Source organism: Belonocnema kinseyi, chromosome 3 (genome assembly GCF_010883055.1).
Source record: "Belonocnema kinseyi isolate 2016_QV_RU_SX_M_011 chromosome 3, B_treatae_v1, whole genome shotgun sequence".
NCBI lineage: Eukaryota > Metazoa > Arthropoda > Insecta > Hymenoptera > Cynipidae > Belonocnema > Belonocnema kinseyi.
Window position 1 is genome coordinate 51,984,210 of NC_046659.1, and position 8,357 is coordinate 51,992,566.

Below are 8,357 nucleotides of genomic sequence, written 5' to 3' on the forward strand. Positions count from 1 at the left end.
GCGCATACTTTGAATAAAATATTTGTTATCATTCTCTTGAAATAAATGTGTTTTTTTCTTGAAAAAATACCGGTTTCATATGTATACACCTGGTAAGAAAATGTTTTTTCCACAACAACAAAATCGAATTTTCAACGAAACAGTTAAATTATGAACCAAAATAGTTATTTAAAAAATTTTTAAATTTACAATAGTCTAATTTTCGATGGAAGAAATGAATTTTCAACTGAAACATGTTCTTAAAAAAATAGACAATCGAATTTGCAGCAGAATAGTTCAATTTTTAAACATATAGTTAGATTTTCATTTAAAAAATTATTTTTCAACAAAAAATGAAATGGAATAAATTCTGAGAGAAAATTAAAAAAAAGATCGCAATTTTTCAAAATCATTTCGTAATCTTGCCATATTATATAATTTTAGAAACAATAAGGAATTTAATTCTTATCAAGCCTTCTTGCACAATTTTGTTGCACCATTTTTTGTTACATTTTTGTTGGTTTGTAAAATTTGCTTTCAAATTTTAGTAAGTTTACGAGATATTCAGAAATTTTGAAACGAATAAAAAATAATTAATACTTGTAAAAAATCAGGAAAAATTTGAATAATTCTTAAAAATTAGAAGATTAGAAGGTCTGAAAATATTAGAAAAAAAAATTATTTTTCTGATAAACGTTCGAAGTTTTTTAATAATTTTTATTTACAAAAATTTGCTTAAAAAAGATACAAAAAGATTTTGAAACACATCAAACGATTTCCTAAAATTTAAAAGAAGAATATCGAAGATTTTCAAGCAAAATGTTTCAATTTGATAAGATTAAAAAGTTTCAAAAAGCGTAAATAATCCAGTAAATTCAAGAAATATTTAAAAGAATGGCAGAGATTCAAATAAAATTTTAAACTTAAATTTTTTAGAAATGTAGATTTTCAAAGATTACAAAAAAATAAACTTTAGAAGCTTTAAGGGAATTCCGAAAAATTTCAAGGAGATAAAATTATTTTTCTTAGCATTCCTGTGAAAAATTTAGAAGATTATATAAGTCAAGTTTTTTACATCTTGAATGCTTTTTCAAAATTTTAAGAAAAATGTACTGAGTTAGAAATATTATCAAAATTTATCAATTATTCGTTGATATCTTCCAAACTTCTAAATGTCCTAAACATGTTTTAAAACGACGTGGGGTTTTCTAAACAGAAAACTGCATGAATTTCTGAACTTTGTTATTTTTATTTTTTAAGTATATTTTAATCTGCTTTACGTTTAGTGAAAAATCATATGCTGAAAAACGATAAAAGAAATTTATATTTCTTCAACTTCAACTATAATTTGAAAGCCGATTCTTCATAGTATTTTACTAACTAATGGATATATTTTTATAATTTTATCCCTGAAATCTGTTCCCTAAGATTAAAGATGGTACACAAATATCATAAAATTTTAAAAACACCAACTATTTACAGGAATTTTTAAAATAAAAATCAATGTGTATCATATTCAAATAAATTTTGGCAATATCTATAAAAGTATTATCATTTTTAATTGAAAAAATTAATGTTTGACCCTCGGCCAGAATCAAGGAAAAATTACAAGTTTTTTACGATTAAAATAAAACTGTAAAAGATCAATTTTGTAGTTTTGAGATAAATATTTTGAGGCATTAAAGATTTTGTAAATATTTCATATACAATACGATAAGTATTATCAGTTTGTTTATAAATTTAGATGAAAATAATTATTATAAGATTTTAAAGAAAATTAAAAAAAAAAGATTTTCGAATATATAAGATGTGTCAGAAAAGATCCTAGGAGATTTTAAAGACATTTTATTTTTATTTTATAGCATTTTTAAAAATATTAGGAAAATCTCTTATCTATTTAAAACGTTTTGAATTCTTTAAAATATTGGTACCTCTCGAATTTTTATTAAAAATTTAAAAAATCATTCAAAAGGTAGAAAAAAATTTCCTTATAATCTTCTAAATTTTCCCAAGCATTTTAAGAAACTATGTTTATTCTATTGGAACCGTTCGAGATTCTTTTAAAGTTCCTTACGTTTATCTTGCGTTTCTACAACACTTCTAAAGTTTGAATTTTTTGAATCTCATCAAATCTACTAAATACTTCCTAAATTCATTTGATTATTTACTTTTTTTTACTTTTTAATTTTATCAAATTTAAGCATTTTGCTTTAAAATCTTCTACTCTTCTTTTGAATTTTAGGAAATCGTTTGATATGTTTAAAAATCTGCTTGAATTTTGGTTAAAGTACATATTTAAAAATAAAAAATTATTTAAGACTTTCACATGATTATTAGAAAAATAATTCTGTTTTTATAATCTTGTCAGACCTTCCAATCTCTAATCTTCAAAAATTATTCAAATTTTTCCTGATTTTTTTTTTCATTCTGCAAAATTAAAAAAAAATCTCTAAAGTTTTTCAGGTGCTTTCAGAATATTTGAAATCTTTTGCAATGTTTTGAAATGTTACAAATAATCTTTTAAAATTAATTGTTGGAAATAAAAAATTATGTTAAATATTCGTTTAAAAATCTTTATATGTTTTAATTGTTTTCGAATCGTTTCAAAATTTTTGAATATCATTTAAACTTATTCTAATTTCAAAGAATTATGTTCCGTAATTTTTCTAAAAATAAGTAATATAGAAAAATCACAACATTTAGCTTAAAAATATTTTGCGTACTTTTTAGACATTTTAGGAAATTATAAAAAATGCTTTGTAATCTTTTTTCAATTTTCTTTTAAAATTCATTCCAAAACAATTATTTACATTTTTTCCTAAAGAGTTTCTTTCATTATCTTTCATTATCTGAAAGTCCTTCGTTTATGGACTTTTATTATAATTTTTTCATTTTACATACATATCTATTATATTTTATCAACATTTAATGTAAAAGTCTTAAATAATAAGTGTATTTAAATACTAAAATTTTTAATTTTTCCAAATTTTTAGAAGTAATTCAACAAATTTTATGGGCAATTAAAATAAACTTTTTTTAAATCTCATTCAACTTCTTCCAAGTTATCTTTTTTGAATTTTCAAAATTTATGTAATTACTTATTCTGATTGGAAATAATTGAACCTCTTGCGATTAAAAACGGAAATTCTGCTTGAGAAGAAATGTGCTGAGATAAATTTAAAAACAAATCATTCGAATTTTAATTTTAAAGACTTGTAATTGTACACAATTTCCAGGCGCATCTTTCTTATTCTTCTACAAGAATTTTTAGGTTTTTCAGTTTTTTAAATCAGTTTATCTTCTTTTCTAAAACTCCTCTACAGCTTAAATTCTTTTTTAATCTCATCAATTCTACTCAATATTTATTGAATTTATTTACTTTTTAAATAATGAAAACAGTTCTAAATTGTCAGTCGAAGACCTGGGTTCACCAGGCTGCGCCCGGGGTATCTTAGCACGTATTCCACGAAAACTTTTTCTAAATTTAGATTGTTTTAACAGCCAAAATTACTAAAAATTGTGAGTCGATGATCCGGGTGCACCAGGTCGAGCACAAAGTAGTTTAATACTATCCTACGAAAACTTTTGACAAATTTAAAGTTTGTGAATAATGGAAAAAATTGAAATGGTTAGTCGACGACCCGGGTGCACCAGGTCACGCCCCAGGTCGACTCTAATTTTCCGTAATTTTGGCTGTTGGAATAATCTCAATTTTGAAAAATGTCTCGTAGAATACCTGCTAAACTACCCGAGGTGCGACCTGGTTCATCCAGATGGCCGACTCACCATTTGGAATTTTTTTCATTATTCAAAAAATTCAAATTTTTACAAAGTTCTCGCAGAATACGTATTGTACTAGCTGGTGCTCGATCTGGTGCACCCGGATCGTCGAGTCACAATTTTTAGTAATTTTAGCTGTTCGATTATTTACATTTTTTTAAATTTGTGATGTTATCAAATTAAAAAATGTTGATTTTAAAATCTTTTACACCCTTTTTCGAAATTTTAGGAAATAGTCACATGTGTTTAAAAATCTTCCTTAATATTTTTCACAGCACATTTTTCAAAATAAAAAATCATTTAAAATTGTTACACGATAATTAGGAAAATAATTTTTTTTATAATCTTGTCAGGTCTTCTAATATTTAAATGTCATTAAAAATTTCCCTGATCTTTTTTTATTTTGCAAAATTAAAAAAAATTGCCTTTAAAATTGTTCAGATACTTTTACAATTTTTGACGTCGTTTTGAATGTTTTGAAATTATTTAAAATAATCTCCTAAAATTAATTTTTTGAAATAAAAAATTATATTAATTATTTCTAGGAACCTAAAACAATTTTTTTCATTTTGGTGAAAACTTACAAAATTTTTGAAAAATCTTTACAAGTTTTAATTACATTTGAATCCTTTCAAAATTTCTGAATATCTCTTAAAATTATACAAATTTACACAAGAAGTCCTAATAAGAATTATGTTTCTTAATCCAAGATGTGAAAAAGTTGAAACATAATATTTTAAATTTTTCCCAGGAATTTTAAGGAAAGTAGTTTTACCCCCTTGAAATCTTTCGGAATTCCTTTAAAGTTTCTAAAGTTTATGCTTGATTTTTTTTAAATCTATGTTTCTAACAGAATTTAAGTTAAAAATTCAATTCTTGTTAATATTTCTTGCATTTACTCGATTTTGATCTATTTATTAATATCTTACCAAATTGAAACATTTCGCTTCAAAATCTTCTACAGCCTTCTTTAAAATTTTAGGAAATCCTTTCACATGTTTAAAAACCTTTTTTAGTATTCTCATAAAGCACGGGTTTTTAAATGAAAAGTCATTAAAAATTTTCCTACTAATCTTGAAAAAGTTCTGTTTATTTTCTTGTCGGACCTCCTAAGCCTTCTAACAATTAAAAACTATTTAAATTTATCCTGATTTTCTTAGGAATTCGGCAGAATGAAAAAGATTACCTTATAATCTTCAGATGCTTTATTGAACATTTTAAACATATTTTAAAATGTATTGTAATTTTTTTAAATCAATTTTTCAAAATAAAAAAATTCAAACAAAATTGCGCAAGAAGGCTTGATAAGAATTAATTTTCTTATTTTTTCTAAAATGATAGAACATAGCAGCCAGTTAGCCACCGAAAACGAATCGTGAAGTGGGGGGGGGGGCTCGGGCTCTTGCTTTTTCGGCTCTACAAGAAGCTGGCCTACACAACATGTAGCAGAGCCGACTCACCGACACGCTACGTTTTAACAAAGATATTTTATCTAGATGCGGCAAGGGTCTAGTTAGGCCACATGTCAGGAGAGCGGCGCTATCGGCAATTTTGTGGCTTCGTTTTTTTCCGGTACTTTTCGGCTAAATTCGGCAATGTCGCTACATTTAGACGGATTATTTTGACCACATGCCACGAGACGGCGCAATAAACTCTGCTTTGTTCGAGCGGGAATTTGAAATTTTTTGATTATTATGGATTATTGATTTATTCTCCAGGACTGAAAGTCACTTTTCTTTATTTGAACATATTCTTAGTATATGTAATTTATTTGTATTACTTAAAAAAGTAGAAGATTGTGTTATAGAAATTAAGAATGAACAAGTCACTGAAAAGATGATAAAGATAATTAGGTATAAAATCTAGATCTAGAAAGAATGGGATAAATTTACCATTGTATGACAAATTTTACTGTTGGTTATACATAAATCAATTTTAATAATAATATTTAAAAAAATAATAACATGGAAGTAATTAAAGTAATTGATTGAAAATCCTGACCTTGAAATTCCATATTTTATTTTTATGATAAATACTTGTGAAAAGTAAAAAAATAAAAAGTTTTATTTTAATATTGTATTCCTAAAGAGGATAATTCGAATATTTACGTGAACATTCTGGACTATTTTAAGAATACTTTTTATGAAAAAAATATTCAATTTATTTTCATATTTCTATTTAAAAAAAAAAGAAAACTAAAAAATACTTTAGTTCAATATCAAAAAATGTTTTCTTTTTCTATTTTATTCGTAAAAAGTATAATACTACGAATTTTTGTGGAACATTCCGGACAATTTAAAGAGATCCTTTTATGCTCAAAAAAAGGTACACTCTATTTTCATATTTCTATTTAAAAGATGGAAAACTAAAACATACCTAAATATCTTATTCAGCTAATTAATTATTTATTTAATTAGTAATATTATTGAAAAAATTAAAAGTCAATGAAAATATTTCAGCAAAATTATTTTTCGCAAGCAGGTGCATATTAACAGTTGATTTTTATTTATTTAAATATATATACATATAAATTATAATTATATAAATTAATTAATATAATTATATTATTATGTATACATTATAAGTATATTTTCAAAAAATTCTAAATTAAGCAAAAAAAATTTGATTATTTTTAAATTTTTATTATTATTCACTAGAAAAAAACTGAACATAGAAAAAGTTCGCCATAATTTTTTAAGCAATAGGGAAACTTTTTGGAATTTTAAAATAAAAAGGGAACAGAAGATATTAACCGATTTTAAAATTATTTCTTTTTTTACGTTTTTCGGATGTCTACCCAAAAATTTTTTTCGCTCAGCTCAAACGATTTGACCAATTTGATCATTCTCACTCCACTCTATTATATATACACATATCGAATTTCACATTGGAAAAATTTATTATTAATGTAATCCTGGCTGTACTTCCTAATTGTAGCCAAAGTTTTATAAAAGAAAAAAAGTAAATTAATTATTAAAATAACAATTAGAAACAGGAGTGACAATTTACAAAAAATTTAAACTGGATCATGTGATTTTTTAAATAGCAATACGACGACGTGCGCATGTTATACCTGCACTCACTTGTTTTCCTAATTTCACAACAAAGGAACACACACATGCCGGTGCAAATAGGTACGTATTATTAGTTTATTTTTATTTATATAAATATATACATATATATACATATTTTATTGATATAATATAATCAATATAATTATATTAATATGTATACATTATCTATTATATGGTGGGGTGAAAATTATTAAATTAGTCAAATCGTTTGAGCTGAGCGAAAAGAATTTGTTGGTTGACATCCAATTGATTGATTAAAATCGGTTAATATATTGTGTTCCCTTTTTTGATTTGAAAATTAAAAATTTTTAAGATTCCAGAAAATTTCCCAATTGCTTCGAAAATTATGGCGAAATATTTCCTGCTTTTCTGTCTAGTAGCTACCGTGACAATTGTCCCAAAAATTATTCACATTTCAGCCTTTTCTTTGAATTTTGTATACGGTTCAAATAAATTTAATTTACTTATTAGAATAATGCACAATGTAGGATACTCCTGGTGAGAGGGCTCAGTAAACTACGTGCAGATTATTTTAATATAATTTCTTCTCTAGAACTATTGTTTATTTTTATGAGTCAGTTATAATCCTAATTATTACTTTCCTGAGCTTTTTGTCCATATATCTGTATCCAATAAAACGGTTAAAATGCGTATTGTACATAAACTTGTAATTGTACTTAATAAAAACTAAGAATAAAAAATACACTAAAAACAAACTTTGTTTAAGATCACTACTATATCACCTTTCATTCACTACATAATGATTTATATGATGCTCGATTTATTAACTAAATTGCAAGTAAATATTCAATTGGTGAAATCTGGTGAAAAAATCTTATGTCATTTACATTCTACGTAAGTAGCATTAATAATTTTATTTTTCAATATGGATGCACTATTTTTAATATTACTGGTTTCAAAATGTATTCAAATTAAAAATTTAACTACAGTTTTATTTTAATTTAACTAGATTGCACTTTAATTTAAAACCATTTAACGCCATGAAACATCTACAATTTTTGACTGTATGTATTTAATCTCTCCCTTTTACGGGTTTGAGGGCCACCGCTCCCTGTACATATATTTACAATTCCATCCTTAGTCTAACTTAACTACTACCTATATTCTACTCTTTCGCATTACGCAGGATAAGCAATAGTAACAGTAGGGATATTAATTCCTAAAATGAGCGAGCTTCCAGGGCTTCCGTTTCCTCTTACCATAAAAAAATGCATTTTCCACGATATTGAAAACAATTTTCGTTTTTTACTGTCCCTTTTCAGGATCACCCGTTTGGCTCTGCCCTACTCCCTTGCTTTCCCTTACTTCATCTAATTTCTTCATCCACAACACTCCCTGTCCACTACCATCCAAGATCCATCTTACACACTCATCCACACTCAATTGTCCCTCTTCCTCTCATGTACATCTCTCTAATACATGTTCCCATGACTCCATTTCGTATCCACATACTCTGCATAAATTCTCCTCTTCATTCATCCAATATCTGCATGCTCTCACTCC